We start from the raw sequence: 22,243 nt of genomic DNA on the forward strand, positions 1-22,243 counted from the left end.
TTTGAAAATAAATGTCAAGATGGTATTTACAGTCTTCACTCTTGCTTTACGTTATTACGCGGTGTCTATGGTAGAAAGTTCACACCGCACGCCGATCTGGAACGCCACGTTCGCGGTTGCAGATGTGACCCGGGCTGCGAGAAAGCAAGAGAGGAACCCGCTCCGTTCTCCGCGCTGTGAAGTCCAGCTGTAGCTTCCTCTGGAGCTCACACCATAAAACTGCATGAAACAACGAACAAGCTAAAACTTTGCTAGGCTGCAAGTGTGCTAATGCTTCTGTGTGTCTGTGTTATCACAATGCAGTCCAGCTTAATTCCGGCAGAAGTACTGAATTGACAACGCACACTGCACCACAGTTCACTGTTTATCTTGTCTACAAGCGATGCACGTGATTGCATTCCATTACATATTACGGCGCGACGGTTTCAAAAACATCGCTTGTTGTCCGCTGCACTGATACAGTTCGTGCCATAAGGCTTAACATTGCAGACGCTTTCCTATGCAACTTTATTCCTGCATCAGTTTTGGTTGTTATTCTACTTAGTTCTGAAGTTATTTAATAAATGGGTGTCTTTTCATTCACCTAAAGAGCTTAGAAGGCACTCACAGAGCGTTTCTTTTCGTCACTGATCACATTTATACGAAACATTTTATCAGTCCACTTACAGATTTGCGCTGTAAACATCGTTCATACGCAGTTCACGTTTAGCATAAACCGAGTAAGCACTCTCGTTTTTTCCGTACTTTAACACAGGCACTGTCACACGTTAGTACAGTCTGTGTCTAGCTTCATTAATCACATTTAGTTTGCGACTGCAATATATCTTGTCAAATACAATTGATCCATTCTTACATTACTGTCACTTACAATTCTAATTTACATCAAAGAAAAGTGTCCTCTGCAGACCACTGGACTACAAGTGTCGAGTATGTTCTACAATGTTCACACCATCGGCCTCTGCCTTTGACATGACAAAAAGAGGACCCATATGCATGTGTTTGTTTCGTAAGAGAAAGCAAAAACGCGAACAAAGAATGTAAAACACGCGATCTTAAACCAGTCTAAACAAGACTCAAAGGAATGAGCGGACAAAAATCGTTCCTGATTGTGTCTCTACAAAGTGCTAAAAAACGATCGGTACCCGCAAGTCTACGGCACACGCGCGTAGCCTAGGTGCTACACATGTTCATAGTCCTAGACCTAATTCAGTATACTTTCGTCAAATATTCAGGTACTGGGTTTCGTACAAAACACATTCAAATCATCATACATATACACAAAAAATAGAAGGGTGACATAATTACACACAAAAACAAGTTATATATTAAGTTCATGAAGTAAATGACTGTGGTTTTATCACAGGCAAAAATATTCATTTAATAAGGGTTCTTTAAAGAGTCTGATGAATAAGAATGTTTCTAGTACACAAAGTTTTGCACACTTGATGAGTGTTCATTTGACTTGAGCTTACACCTGCTATGTACATAATAAATTTAAAAATTACCAACTAGTAACAAGAGAATAACTACTAATCACTGTTTACATGGATCACAGTGAAATGTTGATTTTTAAACTACTACACTCCTGGAAATGGAAAAAAGAACACATTGACACCGGTGTGTCAGACCCACCATACTTGCTCCGGACACTGCGAGAGGGCTGTACAAGCAATGATCACACGCACGGCACAGCGGACACTCCAGGAACCGCGGTGTTGGCCGTCGAATGGCGCTAGCTGCGCAGCATTTGTGCACCGCCGCCGTCAGTGTCAGCCAGTTTGCCGTGGCATACGGAGCTCCATCGCAGTCTTTAACACTGGTAGCATGCCGCGACAGTGTGGACGTGAACCGTATGTGCAGTTGACGGACTTTGAGCGAGGGCGTAAAGTGGGCATGCGGGAGGCCGGGTGGACGTACCGCCGAATTGCTCAACACGTGGGGCGTGAGGTCTCCACAGTACATCGATGTTGTCGCCAGTGGTCGGCGGAAGGTGCACGTGCCCGTTGACCTGGGACCGGACCGCAGCGACGCACGGATGCACGCCAAGACCGTAGGATCCTACGCAGTGCCGTAGGGGACCGCACCGCCACTTCCCAGCAAATTAGGGACACTGTTGCTCCTGGGGTATCGGCGAGGACCATTCCCAACCGTCTCCATGAAGCTGGGCTACGGTCCCGCACACCGTTAGGCCGTCTTCCGCTCACGCCCCAACATCGTGCAGCCCGCCTCCAGTGGTGTCGCGACAGGCGTGAATGGAGGGACGAATGGAGACGTGTCGTCTTCAGCGATGAGAGTCGATTTTGCCTTGGTGCCAATGATGGTCGTATGCGTGTTTGGCGCCGTGCAGGTGAGCGCCACAATCAGGACTGCATACGACAGAGGCACACAGGGCCAACACAAGGCATCATGGTGTGGGGAGCGATCTCTTACACTGGCCGTATACCTCTGGTGATCGTCGAGGGGACACTGAATAGTGCACGGTACATCCAAACCGCCATCGAACCCATCGTTCTACCATTCCTAGACCGGCAAGGGAACTTGCTGTTCCAACAGGACAATGCACGTCCGCATGTATCCCGTGCCACCCAACGTGCTCTAGAAGGTGTAAGTCAACTACCCTGGCCAGCAAGATCTCCGGATCTGTCCCCCATTGAGCATGTTTGGGACTGGATGAAGCGTCGTCTCACGCGGTCTGCACTTCCAGCATGAACACTGGTCCAACTGAGGCGCCAGGTGGAAATGTCATGGCAAGCCGTTCCACAGGACTACATCCAGCATTTCTACGATCGTCTCCATGGGAGAATAACAGCCTGCATTTCTGCGAAAGGTGGATATACACTGTACTAGTGCCGACATTGTGCATGCTCTGTTGCCTGTGTCTATGTGCCTGTGGTTCTGTCAGTGTGATCATGTGATGTATCTGACCCCAGGAATGTGTCAATAAAGTTTCCCCTTCCTGGGACAATGAATTCACGGTGTTCTTATTTCAATTTCCAGGAGTGTAGTCGCTTTGTGTCAGTCCTCTTACCTTCAATGTATCTGGATATGCGATGACAACACCCTTCATGTGGCGTGTTTGCTGTCTTATATGGCCCTCTATACAGTAAGTGCCAGTTTTTGTTCTGTCTTTTGAGAAGTGAAGCTTTAGGATGCGGTTTCAATAACATAATCTCCTATCTGGTAGGATTGGGGTTTAGAAACATTTCTGTCGCACCTGCTGTTTCTGAGACTGGCTTGTTTTGCAAGGGTACTGACTGCTTGTTCCAAGTTAGTTACAGGGTCTATCGGTATCCGAGGTAAACGATCTATCCACTCATTTGCCTCTTTGTTTGCGAACGTCAGTTCAGAATGTGCGAATCCTGTCGAAGTATGGGACAAGATATTATAGATGGTTTCAAAAGAACCGATGTAATCAATTCACTTAGTTTGTTTTAGAAGAGCCATAGGTTCTAATGAAACGATTGAATTCCTTGAAGATTCTTTCATCGGGATTACTTTTTTGGATTAAAAAGTGAAATATGTGTTTAGTGCCATGCAAGTGAAGTGCTGATGAAGTAGGATGCATTATCGAAAATTACTGAGTCTGGTTTGCCGACGGACGAGCAAGTAATCAGATATGATCTAGCTCAGAGCAGAAGTGAAAGTTGCGGACTTAACAGGATATAATTTGATACGTTTACTAAAAGTATCATAGAATGCCAGAAGATACTTTACCCCCCCTCTAGCCGTGGGTAGGCTATCCTGTAACATGAAGGGCAGCTAACTGCGAGGGTTTCTTGGGTAGAATAGGATGTAACTAAGTTTCAGAACATACAGTGCTGGGCTTGGTTTTCTGACAAATGACGCAGGTTCTGATTAACTGTTTCACATGTTTCGTTAAGTTAGGATAATAATAATATCTGTATATTTCGCTTGCTCGTTTGTTAATACCGAAATTCCCCCCAGAAGTGGTGTGTATACTAGATGAAATGGTCTAAATTTCCTGTTGCTATACAGACGTACCAATTGTCTGTTTTTGGGCTTTGTCTTAAGAATAACAGTTCGCCATGTAATCGATATTGTAGGTTAAGTGTGGTCACGGGACCTGCCTTTTCTGTCTCTCTTATGTTTCGCCATAGCGGATCTGCGTCCTGCAGTTGTACTACGTTCCTACACATTGTGTTTAGGAATCGCTGTCTGTAAGCGACATCTTTTATCAACAGTACTCTGAATTCTGTCCATCGCTCGACCATATCTGCGAACTCTGGCAGACCCTGTGGAAGGCGTGAAAAAGCGTCAGCAACGAAGTTGTCGTGCCCCTTGACGCGGTGAATTTCGAAATCATAATCCTGGAGCGCCAATTTCCAACGTGACAGTCATGCATGCAATAATAGGCTTGACAATAGGAAACTTAAAGCTTCTTCATCTTTGGCTTATGTTTTTGTCCCACAGTTTTCGCAGGGCTGGCGTGGTTACAACAGATTTGGCAAGGTAAATTTGAAGGGCTGGCCGGATGCCCTTCCTGCCGCCATCCCGTACCCCCCGGGAGGGAATCAGTGGACCCCACCTGTCAGCATCTAGCGTAAATCATAAAATAGTACGAACATGTTTCAAATGTCTGCGCGTCGTGTAACTGAGGTGGGACGTGGGGATTAGCCCGGCATTCACCTAGGGGAATGTGGAAAACCGCCTAAAAACCACACCCGGGATGGCCGGCACACCGACCCTCGTCGTTAATCCGCCAGGCGGATTCGATCCGGGGCCAGCGCGCCTACGCGAGTCCAGGAAACAGCGCATTAACGCTCCCGCCTAACCTGGCGGATCAGGAATTTCAAAGCTTGATAGTCACAAAATACCTTCACATGCTTTCCATATACATAATAATGTACTTTTTGAAGGCCCAACCTACCGCCAATGTTTACAACTCTGTCACTGTGTAGGCTGTCTCACTTGCTGACGGTATTCTGCCAGCAAACCCGATAATTCGCACTTCCGTCAATGCCCGACAGATTCGGCGGTCTAGAAAAGCCAAGCGCCTTAGTCGCAAGTTGAAGCATCTCTTGCAAGATGAAAATATTTAGTCATGTCGGGATATTGTAAGACGTCAGATTTTACAAATGACTGTTTGATTTTATGAAAGTCATCTTTACAGATTTGCCGCCAGTTTTTTCACTTCATCCAGCAAGTCTTTGCAGTTAGTGTAGAAAGTAGTGATGTCTTCGCGAGTACTATCTATATTCTCCTTAATATTCTCCATGATAGCTTTATTGCGAGCATCTAAAACTACATTAACTCTTGATTCTAACTCCTCATCGCGAGCAGTTAGTGCTTGATTTAGCTGTTTGACCACTTCCTTCTCCCTAAGTTCCTGCTTAGCATCTCGCTCTTTCTCCAATAAACCCTGTTTCCTATCTCGTTCCTTTTCAAACTCGCTCGGGAGTTGTTTTTCTCTAAGAGCCTGTCGCTCTTCGCGCTCTTTTTCTAATAAAGCTAGCTTTTGTAACAGGGTAGTAATTAGATCTGTTCCTGGTACATTCTGTGTAAGGGGAACAGCTGACACTGCCCGCTCCATAGAAATATCGACCACATTTACGCTACTGGATATAGTAAACATATCTCCTTTGTCTACTACGTCCTGTTCCGAATCCGGAATACTTTTATCTATATTTTGGATTTCTGCCTCCCATGTGGAAATTGCAGCTGTCAGTAAAATCTGAATCATGGTCTTATCTTTTCCTGCACTCTGTCATTCTACTCAGCGTCAGGTATTTTCTTTCGCTTTGGCCCAACTATTGTGATAAACTGTTGTTAAACTTCACAAGCAATACACACAAAATACAGAAGAAACTTGTAACTAAACACACAAATATTTGCACATAACTGGTTATCGGCTCCTCTTAAAGTCGCTGCAACAATTGAACACTGTCTCGTAGCTGATATTTCGCACGGAACTCGTGCTGCTTAAGCTTACTCTTAGGGATAACTCATTAATGGCCTGAAAGTAAAAGCATGCGTATATGTCCTTACCTGTGGTAGCTTCTTAGCTTCTCTGAGCAACTGTGATACAGTTTAGTACAAGTGGCCCACTCCAGTTTACTAGATAATTTGTTTATGTGTCCTGTGTTGTTCTTCCTCTCAGTTCGTTTAAATGACAAAGTACATGGAAAGAAAATACAAATTCACAATATGATACAACTTACAAGCACAGAATTCAAATAAATTTTGTTTATCTGGCCCCAAGTTATGGAGTGCCAATGTAATGTAATTACACACACACACTCATATATATATATATATATATATATATATATATATATATATATATATATATATATTCTGTGTATGTAAATGTGAATGAATGATCATGTGTAGCGTAATTGTAATGTGTATGAAATTGTCTTTTAAACAGATAATGGAAAGTTATTTCTATCACATATATTCTTACAATCTGTTATACTGTAAGAATGTTAACACAAGCATGTTACACCCAACACTTCGGTGTGTTAAATAATTAATTATAATTATTTCCTTTTATGGAAGTTATGTTAACGTACTGATACGTTATTGCAGACCAAAGCAGAAACAACATATGATAATGATCTCTTTTGGTCTCACTGTCTGAAACTTTAGAGTTATATATGGATATTTATTTGTAAAATACTGGTCTGTTAATTTTAATTGCATGAAACATATTTAATTATGTATTTTTCCGTAAAGGATCTTACTTGAAAGAAAAACGCACCCGACACTAGTGGCCCAGTACGGCAAAATTTGCATCAGAAAATGGAAATAATGGCGGAGATACTCTACTGCTTTCATAAATGCATAAAATGAGTAAGTTTTCTCATTAATGTCTGGGCTAGAAGAGCCTCAATTACCGAAAATAGTTGTACCGACCACAATGGCGGATAACAATAGGGTAAGATCGGAACTAATAAAACTTTCAGTAACTGCTGTAAAGGACACAGTTCTCCTATAAATAAAAAATTGTTTCAATAGAAACAAATCGCATATTGTATTCGGAAAACTATTTAGATAAATCAACAATTATTACACTTATTATGGATCGCTTAATGTGGACCGTCGGAAGAGTGCGTCTTGCTAGATCAGGGGTACTACTCGAAAAGCGTACAATGCTTTCTCTTTTTAACAGAGTATATAGCATCTTATTTAATCATTGTCTACGCAGTTAACAAATCGTGCTTAATGTCTTTGTCCTGTTCACTTAATGCTCGTCACATGAAAAAAACGTCGATGTTATCCACGTATTACAGAAAAATATTAAGTTTTTTCCTCGTGTATACTCACAGGGAAAAATATGCTAGGAGATGGCACACAGAGCACCTCCAACTTCTTTCAGCACAATAAATAACTGTCCAGCCAATTTACCGTACAGATTAACGATCGGTATGATTGTATACGAATGCATTAATGCAACGATCTTAGATGGTCTTGATACAACTCTCTCAGTACCCTTAATTTCCAGGGTTCTTGTCATATGAATTTCCTCTTCGGATCCCGTTTGGTTATAGTTGAAAATAGAGTCCTTACTGGACGATGGGATGAGTTTGTTAATCTCATCTACAAATTTTTTGGAAGATTCTGCAGGTTGCTGTGCATCCTCGAGTTGATGCTTTATTTGAAATTTCGTTATCTCACGCCTGCCAATTCTGTAGCACTGTCTGAAGTTAAGCAACCATGTACTACTTCCCTTGAAATCCCTGTGATCTATGTGGGGCGCAATTTGATGTGCATAACGTAGTACGTCACTGTCGTGCACATAATGTAAACTGCATCGCACATCTTTGAAATGCGCAAAAACCAGTTTTTTTTTAATAAGTGCGTCTTCTCGTCCCGTGATTATCCGTAGTTTTTTTATGCACTACACGATATTTGTTATAAGATCTTCTCAAACTGCCTTCTAGGTCGAATGCAACCGTTAGCAGACGCCACTGTTGGAGAATATCAATGACGATTTCGTCACGGGAGGTCTACTATCGACCAAATCTTAGTTCTACGCCAGATCCTAGAAAAAAAGGTGGGAGTTTGGCAAAGAACTACACGTGCTGTTTGCCGACTTCAGAAAAGCATATGACTGCATTCAAGGGGAAAGTATGCTGAGGTGTTTGGAAGATTTTGGTTTTGCCAAGAAACTAGTAAGCCTTATGAAGGCCTGCCTGATGGATACTACAGCAAAGGTAAAAATTGGAAATAAGGTGAGTGAAACATTCAAAATAGAAACTGGGCTACGGCAGGGAGATGGACTATCACCTGTTCTTTTCAATCTCGCATTAGAGAAGGTAATGCGAGAGATGTCATCTAATGAACTCACAGGAGTCCAGACCGGGGATGTAAACATCAAGTACCTCGGATATGCTGATGAGATAGTGCTATTATCTGGGTCGCAAAAAGAATTAGGGGAAATGGTTGACATTCTGGAAACAACAGCGAGGAAAATTGGATTTCAAATCAATCGTGACAAGACGGAATACATGGTTATACACCGTAGGCATAATGAAACTCAAGAACCACTTCGACCCTTACAGACAAGGTTCTTATCGTCAAGTCAGGGAGTTCAAATACCCGGGTGCTATATTCAGAGCTGAACCATCCAGTAAAATGGAAATACAGGTAAGACAACAGGCGGGTAATGGCTGTTACCACGGCCTTAATGCTCTCCTCAAAACCAGAAGTTTGTCAAGACATTTCAGGATAAACATCTACAAAACACTTCAACAGCCATTAGTACTATATGGATGTGCCACCTGGAGAACAACAAAGCAAGATCTGAACAGACTGATGGTATCTGAAGGAAAGTCCTTCGGAAGATTTTTGGATCAGTTTACGATACTGAGAGCGAAAAATGGAGGATTCGTCACAATACAGAGTTGTATGATATTTACAAACAGCCGAACAGCGTGGCTGTAATGAAGACACGAGAACTCCAGTGGACAGGGCATGTTACTCGAATGCAGGAGAACCGATGGCCGAAAACTATACTAAACACCAAGTAAACCGGCAGTAGGTCCGTAGGAAGACCTAGAACTCGATGGAGTGACTGGTATCCAAAGGCCTTCAGAGACTGGGGCTGCTGGAAGGTTGGCAGAAAGGATCCGAAAACATGTTGAAGTGGAGGCAATCTCTCAAAGCAGCGCGCGGTCCATTGGGCCTGACCGCGTGAAGTAAAGTAAAGTAAGTAAGTAGTTACTCAGAGGGGATTAAGTTAGCATCAAACGTGATTTTCAAAGAGTAATGAACAGAAAGAATAGGATACAGGATGGGATACCGCATTCAAACAAGCACACAAAGATAGTTCAAGGGTTCACAAAAAGGAAATGAACCATAACCATTCTATAATTTAGGCAAAGAAATTCCGCTACTAGCGTGGTCGTGTTCCCAATGGATAACCACAGACTGGTACTGGAAGCTTAGACAAACGTCACGTGGTTTGATATAACCTCAATATTACCAAAATGCTCTATAAAAATCTTTCTAGAAATTGTAAAATAATAAAACTGCTCGCGATAGCGATTAATTGAGTTTGAATACGCGAAATGTTATGCAAAAGAGTAGCTGAGGGCTAGTTTTGCTATTGCAGCTCATATTACACGTGCACAAGTACATTTACAGAAAATGTAATGCCACAACGATTTTAATGAAGAAATCAAATCCAAACACATTACATAAAAAAAACAAGTGAAGAAGTGCGTTAATAACGCCATAGTATTGACCTGATGGCTCGTTCAACAATTTTACGACAGCGTGGTACTGTTACTACTAAGCACACTCCACGTGGATTGGACGCGACGAGAAATTATTGATTTGCAGAATTTCAGAGAGCGAAAATCTTACAATCAAGCAAAGACACACCTATACGCACATTCACAGTAAAGAGTGATGATTTTTATCAGAATTACGCCTCACGACTTAACGTGCTTCCACTTTACTTTATTGGAGTGGAAACAAAGCAACTACCGCAATACACTCCGAAACCAACACTGATATCGCACTGCATCGCGATTTAAAATATCATAAAAAACGTTTTCGATATAAATCTGTAAGAAAATTAATTAATATTTCAGTTACGCTGAAAACTGAACAATTTCATTGTCCTCCGGATTCGCCAAACACGCGTTGCTTCTCCAAGTAGTCTTCATCTTCCCATAAACACTTATTGTTAATGACTGTCCATCAGGAACTACTTGATACTAGATTATAGAGTTTACCTTTCTTTATTATCAAAGCAGTCCACACCAAAAATCACGCAAAAGTGCAGTTTGCAGTGACTGAACGCTTTCCAGTTTTTGTATGATGGGACACATCTACTTAATAGTTTATCAATTTTACATTTAGAGTTGTAATATATTAGTAATTATAGCATTTTCTCAAATTGGTTATTCACGAGTGCTCCCTGATCAGAGATAACTCCAGTTTTTAATATTGTTTTCGCTCATCATCTGTTAATCAATTCATTAGCTCTCTCTCCCCAATAATATGCGCAGCTAGAGCCACGTGTTACACATACACTTCACCTATTTGCTTGACATCGTTTATTTTCAAACGCACATAAAACAAATCATTTACATCCTTCAACAACATTGTATCCTCAAGCACATGTATTACATACACATCGCCTGTTTACTTGACATACTGACATTTCTTATTTTCAAACTCAAAGAATACAGATCATTTAAAATCTGCTATTTCTGATACCGTGTCTGCGATGGGATCTATTTTTATTATCGTAGCCATTTCTTTTACCTACGAGAGAACTAGAGTAAGCCTCTGGAATAGTACGTGACAGTTTCAGTGCCGTTCTATGACTAAACTACGTAGATAGGACAGTGGAAGATCTATCTAAGCAAAAGAACACAGAATAGAAAGAGTGGAAGACTGCTCCACACTGAACATTTAAATGTACTTGAAATCTTTATTCGATTGTAAATATTCTCATGTATCTATGAATACAGCCTACCATAAATCATCCAATCCTCATATTATCACAAGTCTGCGCGCGAAATGATTTGCGTGCTGGCCTGTGGAGCTCATGAACTACCGTCTCCATATTTACTTACTCGATGATACCTCTTTCTCGAAGTTGTGCGATGACTGATATGATTTCGTTCAAGTTAATTGTATTTCTTGCGGCAGCTGATGCTGTTGGTATTCGTAACCAGTGTGTTACACTGAAGAGCCAAAGAAACTGGTGCAGCTGCCTAGTACTGCGTAGGGCACCCGCGAGCACGCTGAACTGCAGCAACACGACGTGACATGGACTCGACTATGTCTGAACTAGTAATGGAAGGAACTGACACCATGAATCCTGCAGGGCTGCCAATAAATGCGTAAGCGTGCGAGCGGGTGGAGATCTCTTCTGAACAGCAAGCTGCAAGACATCCCAGATATGCTCAATTATATTCATGTCTGGTGAGTCTGATGGCCAGCGGAAGTGCTTAAACTCAGAATAGTGTTCGCGGAGCCACTCTGTAACAATTCTGGACGTGTGGGGTGTCGCATTGTCCTTCTGGAATTGCCCAAGTCCGTCGGAATGCACAATGGACATGAAGGTGATCAGGTAGGAGGCTTTCACCTGTCAGAGTCGTATCTAGACGCATCAGGGGTCCCATATCTCTCCAACTGCACACGCCGCCACACTATTACAGTACCTTCACAAACTTGAACAGTCCCTTGCTGACATGCAGAATCCATGAATTCATGAGCTTGTCTCCATACCTGTACACGTTCATCTGCTTGAAACAATTTGAAACGAGGCTTGTCCGACCAGGCAACATGTTTTCTGTCATCAACTGTCCACTGTCGGTGTCGACAAGTCTAGGCGAGGCATAAAGCTTTGTGTCGTGCAGTTATCAAAGGTACACCAGTGGGCCTTCGGCTCCAAAAGCCCATATCGATGATGTTTTATTGAATGGTTCGCACGCTGACACTTGATGGCCCAGCACTGAAATCTGCAGCAATCTGCGGAAGGGTTGCGGTCCTGTCACGTTGAAATATTCTCTTCGGTCGTCGTTGGTCCCGTTTTTGCATGATCTTTTCCCTGTCGCAGCGATGTCGGAGATTTGATGTTTTACGGGATTTCTGATTTTCACGGTACACTCGTGAAATGATCGTACGGGAACGTCCCCATATCATCGCTACCTCGGAGATGCTGTGTCCCATACTATAACACTAGGTTCAGACTTACTTAAATCTCGTTAACCTGCCATTGTAGCAACAGTAACCGCTCCAACAACTGCGCGAGACATTTGTTGTCTTATATAGGTGTTGCCGACCGCAGCGCCGTTTTCTGCCTATTTATATATCTATGTGTTTGAATACGCATGCCTATACCAATTTCTTTGGCGCTTCATTGTATTTCTTCGGGTCATTATAATACGTATATTCCAGAGGTAAGTTTTTTAGTCTTTTATACTGAACTTCAGCGTCTTTTCCTGCACTGTGTGCAGTCGGTAACGTGGACTTCATTATTTCTTGCATTTGCCACTTGTTGAGGCTTCCAGGCGTCCTTCTGAGGTATTGCCTTTCCTACGCGCATTAGTCATAGGTGATATTTCACCATGCGTTTTTCTCTCTTTCGGAATTTCTTTAGTGACATTCAAATTTTTTATGAACATTAGCTCTAATAAAGCATGTGTTTTTCAAATTCGTTATTCGCAAATTATATTGCTTTCTCAGTTAAACGTATTGGGTGATTACCTAACATAAATAGCTTCTCCTTGCTATTCCTGAATGTTATGTTCAACGTAGCATCACTGTGGCAGTGAAATCGGTAATAGGACATACCCTCTCATCTTTACCTTTCTCCTCTTCTTTTCTGCCTCCATCTATAGTGTGTGACAGCCTTTTCAAACATTCAGGTATCTGTTTTAATGGTTCCGATAGAGGCTGATCTCGTTGCAAGTGCCCTAATTTTAACAGTCGTCATTTACGTTGAATAGCTGTTCGCGCTTCAATAACTTTACGCTTTGTTGGTGACATGCTGCTGTATACTAAACCGTTTGAGAGACAGTGTACAACTTAAACAGTGAGGTGATCAAAGTCATGGAACAGCGATTTGCAGATGGCGGTATGAAAGGGCAGTGCATCTACAGAGCTGTCATTTCTGCTAGGGTGATTAATGTGAAAAGGTTTGTAGCGTGATTAGAGCCGCAAGACGGTAATTAACATATTTTGAACTCAGAATGGTAACTGGAGCTAGACACATGGGACATTTTTTAAATCGTTAAGGAATTAAGATCCATAGTGTAAAGAATGCGCCGAGAATACCAAATCTCAGGCATTACCTCTCCCCTCGGGCAACGGAGTGGCCGACCACCTTCACTAAATGACAGAGCAGCGGCGTTTGACTAGAGTTGTCAGCGCTAAAAGACAAGGAACGCTGCCTGAAGTAACCGGAGAAACCAACGTGGAACGTACGAAGAATTTGCCCGTTAGGACAGTGCGTCGAAATAAGGTGTTAATGGATCCTGGAAGCAGACAATCGACGCGTTTGCCGTTGCTGACGGCACGACATTCCCTGCAGCGCCTCTCCTGGACTCGTGACGAAATCGGTTTGAACCCTTGACGACTGGAAAGCTGTGGCTTGGTCAGATGAGTCCCAATTTCAGTTGGTAAGAGTTGACAATAGGATTCCAGTGTGTCGCGGACCCCACGAAGCCATGTACACAAGTTGTCAACGAGACACTATGCAAGCTGGTGGTGGCTCCACAATGATGTGAGCTGTGTTTACATGGGATGGAATGGGTCCTCTGGTCCAGGCGGACCGATCGTTGACTGGTACTGGCTGTGTTCGGCTACTGGGAGACTGTGTGCAGCCAAACAGCGGTGAATTTTCGAATGACAATGCACTATGTCACCGGGACACAACTGTTCACGATTGGTTGAAGGACATTCTGGAAAATACGAGCGATGATTTGGCCTCCCAGATCGCCCGACATGAATTGCATGCAACATTTATGAGACAGAATCAAGACGTCAGTTCATGCACAAAATACTGCAACAGCAACACTTTCGCAATTATGTACGTATGTAGAGGACAGAATTACTATATTTATGCAGAGGACTTCCAACGACTTACTGAGTCCATGCCACGTCGAGTTGCTGCACCGTGTTGGGCAAAAGTAGGTCTTTCACGATATTAGGAGGTATCCCTTGACTTTTGTCACATCAGTGTGTTATAAACATGATCTGAATGCGAAGAGAACAAGCAGTCTGTGAGGAATTTCGATTTTTGTTTTGAAGGTCTGAATATTTTATAAAATTGGCGTTCTGTGTTATTATACGTAAGTTGTACAGAAGATAATTTCCATTGACAGACTTTGCGCCGGACGAAATCGGCACAGTGGTGGAATTTTAGATTTACTTGTGGAGGGCGCTTAGTTGATACTACAAATGTTCAAATGTATTTGAATTCCTATGGAACCAAACTGCTGAGGTCATTGGTCCCCACTCTTACACACTACTTAAACTCACTTATGCTAATACCATCTCACACATGCATGCCCGGGGCAGAACTCGAACCTCCGGTGGGAGGGGCCGCGCAGTCCGTGATATGGCGCCTCAAACCACGCTGCCACTCCGCGCTGCAGTTGATATTACGACACACACAAAATATTAGAGGACTATTGTAACTTGAACAAGATGAAATACTTTACCTTTGAAACAATCCATGTCTACAGGATTGCCTTGTGTATTTGTCACTGTCACTAAACACTAACGCATCATATGATAGAGCACAAGATAATAGTCTCTCCGCTCAGAGTGCAATTGACTATAAATTTCGCTACATATTTCTGTCTAATACAACTCTCTCTCTGCTCGTTCCGTAGCGAGATAGCGTTGTCGTCTTTGGCGATGATTGCAGATTGAGTCTAAGCTACGCTCTGCCGTGACGTGAGCAAGCATGCTGCAGCGACTGGCGTGTGGAACTTTTGAGGAAGTGTCGATGCCGACATCTCTCATTCGCCGTTGAGTCTCGCAGCGACTGCCCTTACACTGTGTGATCAAAAGTATCCGGACACAAACGTTTTTCATATTAGGTGCATTGTGCTGCCACCTACTGCCTGGTACTCCATTTCAGCGACCTCAGTAGTCATTAGACATCGTGAGAGAGCAGAATGGGACGTTCCGCGAAACTCACGGACTTCGAACGTGGTCAGGTGATTGGGTGTCACTTGTGTCACACGTCTGTACGCGAGATTACCATAATCCTAAACATCCCTAGGTCCACTGTTTCCGATGTGATAGTGAAGTGGAAACGTGAAGGGACACGTACAGCACAAAAGCGTGTAGGCCGACCTCGTCTGTTGACTGACAGAGGCCGCCGACATTGGAAGACGGTCGTAATGTGTTGTAAGTAGGCTGTTTACGTTTTCTTATTGGTAACGCCACGTAGCGCTCTGTATGAAAAATCACTGGCTGTGCCGTGTGCAGTCTGTGGCTAGTTTGCATTGTTGTCTGCCATTGTAGTGTTGGGCAGCGGCAGCTGGATGCTAACAGCGCGTAGCGTTGCGCAGTTGGAGGTGGACGTGGGGAGAGAGATGGCGGAGTTTTGTAATTTGTAAGACTGGATGTCATGAACTATCATATATATTTTGACTATTAAGGTAAATACACTGTTTGTTCTCTATTAAAATCATTCATTTGCTAACTATACCTATCAGTAGTTAGTGCCTTCCGTAGTTTGAATCTTTTATTTAGCTGGCAGTAGTGGTGCTCGCTGTATTGCAGTAGTTCGAGTAACGAAGATTTTTGTGAGGTAAGTGATTTGTGAAACATATAGGTTAATGTTAGTCAGGGCCATTCTTTTGTAGGGATTATTGAAAGTCAGATTGCGTTGCGCTAAAAATATTGTGTGTCAGTTTAAGCACAGTCGTGTATAATTTTTCACAGGGGACGTTTCAGTGTAATAGGCAGACATCTATCCAGACAATCACACTGGAATTCCAAACTGCATCAGGATCCACTGCAAGTAGTGTGATGACAGTTAGGCTATAGGGGAGAAAGTTTGGATTTCATGATCGAGCGGCTGCTAATAAGCCACACATCATGCCGGTAAATGCCAAATGACGCCTCGCGTCGAGTAAGGAGCATAAAGATTGGACGAATGAACAGTGAAAAAACGTTGTGTGGAGTGACGAATCACGGTACACAATGTGACGATCGGATGGCAGGGTGTGGGTATGGCGAATACTCGGTGAACGTCATCTGCCAGCGTGTGTTGTAGCGCCAACAGTAAAATTCGGAGGCGGTGGTGTTATGGTGTCGTTGTGGTTTTCATGGAGGAGGCTTGCACCCCTTGCTGTTTTGCATGCTACTCTCAAGCACAGGCCTATATTGATGTTTCAAGAACCTTTTTGTTTCCCATTGTTGAAGAGCAATTCGGGGATGGCGATTACATCTTTCAACACAGTCGAGCACCTGTTGATAATGCACGACCTGTGGCGGAATGGTTACACGAATAGCATGCCTGTAATGGACTGAGTCCTGACCTGAATCCTATAGATCACTTTTGGGACGTTTTGAAACGCCAAGCCTTACCGACCGACATCGAAACCTCTCCTCAGTGCGGCACTCCATGAAGAATGGGCTGTCATTCCCCAAGAAACCCTCCAGCACCTGACTGAACGTATGCCTGCGAGAGTGGGAGCTGTCATCAAAGCTAAGGGTGGGCCAACACCATATTGAATTCCAATAGTACCGATGGAGGACGCCACGAACTCGTGAGTCATTTTCAGCCAGATGTCCGGATAGTTGTGATCACATAGCGTACTTCTGGTTCCATCGTGAGGTTCCAACTTTGATACGATCTCGTTCTTTGGACTTGACCACATCACGTATTTAGTAATTACGCTGACGCTATAGCAAGTACGCCATAAAATAAGCTGCTTCACCTGAAGATGGGCACTTGTTGGCGTCACTGATGGCGGTCATATTGGAGTAAGTCATTGGCATGTTTTCATCTGTGGTGGATGCTGATAATGAAAAAAATATTTCTGAATGTTTTTAATTGTTAATTAAACCTATATATACACTCACTTTATAGACAAAGCCTGGGACCTGTAATTCTTAATTAAACGCATCAGTTGAGGCAAGTAGATCCCTGGAAGCTGCGGATTTCTGTATCTGCTAGTGGCTTTTCTCAGTGTCGCAATACCGAAAATTAGTGCCTACATAATAAGTCAATAGTCTGTATGCAAACATAGTGTGACTGGTGGTGCGGGGCTAGTTATTGACTTATTGCCAAATTGAAAAAGGTAATTATTTCAATTACTTACCTAAATATTTCTACTTGAACATCACGTTCCAGCATTTTCAGGGGCTTTTGTACTAAAACCAAGAGATAAATTATTCCCTTTATGACCCGAATACGAAAAGAAGGTAGTATAGAAAAGACGTTAGATCGTGCGGCTTTGATATCTTGCATCTTTAAATTAATGTTATAAAAATGGTAATTATGTGTATTTAACTGAAGCCTGTATTGTTTAATGTGTAAGTCATGAAAGAAGGACTGTTCATTGTGATTGGTAAGGTCGGAAAGTAGAAATCGTGACAGTATTTTCCACTTTCCACTGCACATACAAATACAGGCTCAGGTGCCGTATAAAGCTATAAAGTCTGTTGAATTTATCTGCTTTAGTCTATGTCGTCATAACCTATCTGGTTTTGTGAAAGACAGAAAGAGCGTCGTTTTAAAGTTCCATGTCAGCATACCACGGATAAACTCTTGGCTCCCGATCACTGAAGGAATAGTCAGTTGTTCGCGAGTGTGAGCCTAGCAACAGAGGCCGTGGCCGCCGTCAGAATGTTGGTGGGATGCATAATGGTGCACAGGCCGTCCAGCGCCTCGGGTCGTTGGCCACTTGGGCTGGAAGGGAAGCAGGCAGGGCGATAAGCGAGGCGCTGTCCCCCCTCTCAGCGGGTGGCCTCGGCTCAGAACCTGTTGCCGGGCAATGCAAACGCCGCACAGCCGACACGGCTACGAGGTGTAAGTGCCGGGCTCCGGTTCCTTCATGGGGATCCCCAAGCCACCTGCGGGCAACGACCTCACGGAACAGCTGGTGCTGCTAAACGATGTGTGTAGTCGAGTTATTAACGCTGCAGCCGGCACTGGGGACTACGGCGAGCAGATAAAAAAGTTCTCTCTCTATCGTTTCTCCTTATTATCTCCTCCTTTCTCTCTCTCTCTCTCTATCATCTGCTTGACTATCCAGCATACACACTCACAGACCAACCAACTCACCCACCCACCCACTCACTCACCCACACATCCAAACTCACCCACCCACCCACCCACCCACACACACACACACAGACATACACACACACACGCACACTCAGAACGACTTACTGTGGTTCTTACAGTACTCGTACCCAGTAAATGTGGCGCTAAAAATCGCTTAAAGCGGTGTCGATTTGAAGAGCAAAGTACTCCTATTACGTAAGAATGCTTAACTTGGGATTCTCACAATTTATAGGCTCCACGAGAAATTTTTGGCTTTTTTAAAAAAAGCTGAATATAAAAATTCCGCCGGCCAGGGTGGCTCTGCGGTTTTAGGCGCTACAGCCTGGAACCGCGCGACCGCTACGGTCGCAGGTTCGAATCCTGCCTCGGGCATGGATGTGTGTGATGTCCTTAGGTTAGTTAGGTTTAAGTAGTTCTAAGTTCTAGGGGACTGATGACCACAGATGTTAAGTCCCATAATGCTCAGAGCCATTTGAACCATTTTTTTATAAAAATTCCTGGTATATTAAAACTGTGCGCCAGACCGAGACTCGAACTCGGGACCTTTGCCATTTTTGGCAAGTGCTCTACCACATGAGCTACCCAAGCACGACTTACGACTCCTCCTCACAGCTTCAGTTCTGCCAGTACCTATGCTCCTACCTTCTGAACTACACAGAAGCTCTTCTGCGAACATTGCAGAACTAGCGCTCCTGGAAGAAAGGATATTGCGGAGATATGGCTTAGCCACAGCCTGGGGGATGTTTCCAGAATGAGAATTTCACTCTGCAGCAGAGTGTGTTCTTCCACGAGTGCTAGTTCTGGAATGTTCGCAGAAGATCTTCTGGAAGTTTGGAAGGTAGGAGACTAGGCACTGACCGAATTAAATCTGTGAGGACAGGTCGTGAGTCGTGCTTGGATAGTTCAGCGTGTTCGGTGAGAAGGTTGACTGCCCTCTGTAACAAAAAAGTTGAATAAAGGAATCAACGATCAGCTTGAACGGATGTCATGTGACGTCCGCCCAGATCAAGCGCAACGAACAATACCGAAAAAAATGAAGATAGTTAAAAAAAGTTGGTAGAGCATTTGACGTGAGAGGCGAAGGTCCCGAGTTCAAGTTTCGGTCTGCTAGCAAGTTTCCTATCACCGCACACTCCGCTGCAGAGTGAAAATCTCATTCTCAAGCTGAATATAATTTTGAGGTAGCAGACACGAAAAAAACTGTTTATTCTTTACGCAAACTGTAATTTAGATACTATTAAGGTTAACCCAGAGAATATTTGAGGTGTTACAATGTTTAAGTAAAGAGTTTTCAATTATGTATATTGGAAGCTAAAACAACTGATTAAATTTTCATATTTAGTATTGTGGTTGAAAAGAAAACTCGTTTATCCCATCCCAGACGGTGTGCGAGAGTTATAAGTCAGGCAAACCACCCTCACAGTTAAAGAATAATGTACTAACACCATTTACAATGAATGCAGATGAGTACAGGCGTGAATACTACCGAGCCATCAGTTCAGTTAGTCGTGGCTGCAAACATTGACACGAATTATTTAAAGACGATTGGAAAAACTGGTAGAATCCGAGCTCTGGGTTGTGGAGAAAGGTACGACCACGTTAACCAATGCTGACCCCACGATTTATCCTAGAAGATAGCTTGAAGAAACGTAAACCTGCCTTAACAGCGTTTGTAGATTTAGAGAAAGATTTATCACTTGCCGGCACGGTAACTCAGCGTGTTCGGTCATAGGGTTTAGCTACCCTCTGTAATAAAAAAAAAAACTGAGTAAACGGATCAACAAACAACCTGAACGGGTGTCATCGGACGTCCGCCACGAACGAATTCAACGAAAAATATAGAACAAAATGAGATTTTAAAAAAATCACAATGTTGAGTGGACTACATTCTTTGAAATTCCGAAGGTACTAGGAACAAAATGCAGGAAATGAAAACTTATTTTCAGCTTATGGAGAAACCAGACTGCATTTGTAAGAATCGAATAATATGAGTGGGACGCCGTAGTTTAAAGGGGAGTGACACTGTGTTATTTCATATCCCTGATGTTATTCAATCTTTACGTTGGGCAATGAATATGGGAAACCAAAGAGAATTACGGCAATGGAATTAAATCTCACACAGAAAAACAAAAAGCTTATAACATTATAATAGTGTGGCGCAAATGATTTGAAAGAACAGATGAACAGAATAGATAGTGTCTTGTTAAGATAAGGAGAATATTACAAAAAGAAAAAGATGGAAGTGGAGAGTAATCAAATTAAATTAGTCGTGTTGATTAAATTAGATTAGGAAATGAGAAACTGAAGATGATTTATCCTGAATTGGCAGTCAAATAACTACTAGTGGCTGAAACAAAGAGAATATAAAATGCAAACCGGCAATAGCATGAAAAACATTTAACAAGGAATGCACTTATGATAAAGAGAAATTTATTAATACCAAATATCAATTTAAGTATTAGAAAGCCTTTTCTGAAGGTATTTGTCCGGAGTATGGCCTAGTACAGGGCTTAAACGTGGACGATGAGCACTTCACATAAGAAGATAAGAGAAGCTTTTGAAACATGGCGTTACAGAAAAATGCTAAAGATTAGATGGGTAGATAGACTAATAATAGATGGGGAGGTACTGAAACGAATTAGGCAAAAGGAAATTAGATGGCACAATTTGATTCAAAGAAGGGATCGATTGATGGACACATCCTAACGCATCAAGGACTTGTCAGTTTGTTAATGGAAGGAAGTGTTAGCTGTAAAATTGTAGTGAAAGACAAAGGATTGAATACAATAAGCAAACTGTGTTAGGAATAGGTTGCGGTAGTTACGTAGAGATAAAGAAGACAGGCTATCGTGGGGAGCAGTAACAAATTTCTCTTCGGGCTGAAGACCGCAACATCAAGATGCACTGTTGCGCAATAAAATAACGTACTTTGCATGGCTGGTAAAAAATTAAGATGTAGCAAAAGTAAGGGTCGCATAAGAGGTTCAAACCAGAGATGATCGTTATTGTATCATGGGCTACTTCCTGATACAACAAGAACTGAACTACATTGGAAGCTACAGCCGGAGTTGGAATATCAGTGCCGCAGCTGGAAGGCAGAGCCGTTGCAGCATTGATGGCCCAATTACTTCACATCCAAGCTTTGAACTTGTGGCTTACGTGACCAGAACCCATGCAGTGACAAAACAAGCAGGCACCAGGTCAATATGAATAACCTCGTTTTTAGTCAAGTGTATCGCAGTCTGCCGGCCACCTGTCTAGACGAGGGACAGATACAGCTTGACAGGAATAATGACAGGCAATGATGGATGACTATGTTTCATAGTAAATACATAATAGTGGTGGAGTGGTATACTTATCACCAAAAATGCTGCAGATTTTACCACATGGGAAAACGGGGTAACAGACATGAGAAACGTTCAAGTTTGCATTGTACAGATTTCCAATTTAAACGCCGATTGGGACACAGTCAGGAATATGCCGTTCTCGTCCACTAATGCACATTTCGCACCTGTTATTTATACTGGCTACCAGACTCTTGAAGATTGCTTGGGGGATGTTGTCTCACTTCTATCTCAAGGTCGCTATCAATTCTTGTACTGTTCGGAGAGGGACTGTTCATTGAGAAACTCATCTGCCAAGAACATTGCAGGCATGCTGTAGAGGTCTTAGATCCGGAGTGTATGCAGGCCATTCCACACATTCAATACTTCAAGTTTCCAGTGTGTCCGTCACCTTAGTGGTCCTGTGTGGGCGGAAGTTGTCCGTAAATGTAAAGCCGGGACCAATCCTACCCCTAAAGAAACCGACGGACATGATCCAGAATAATATCCCTGCAAAGAAAGTCTACAGTCAACAGCTCATGCAATACTAGTAGGACGCGACTTTAACCTCCCGAGTACAGACTGGAACGTCTCCTGATTCATTGAGGGAGGTACAGACAGACAGTCACGCGAAATGCTTTTGAACACTTTTTCTGAGAATTGTCTTGAACAGCTAGCT

This window comes from Schistocerca gregaria, chromosome 1 (assembly GCF_023897955.1).
Source record: "Schistocerca gregaria isolate iqSchGreg1 chromosome 1, iqSchGreg1.2, whole genome shotgun sequence".
Classification (NCBI taxonomy): Eukaryota; Metazoa; Arthropoda; class Insecta; order Orthoptera; family Acrididae; genus Schistocerca; species Schistocerca gregaria.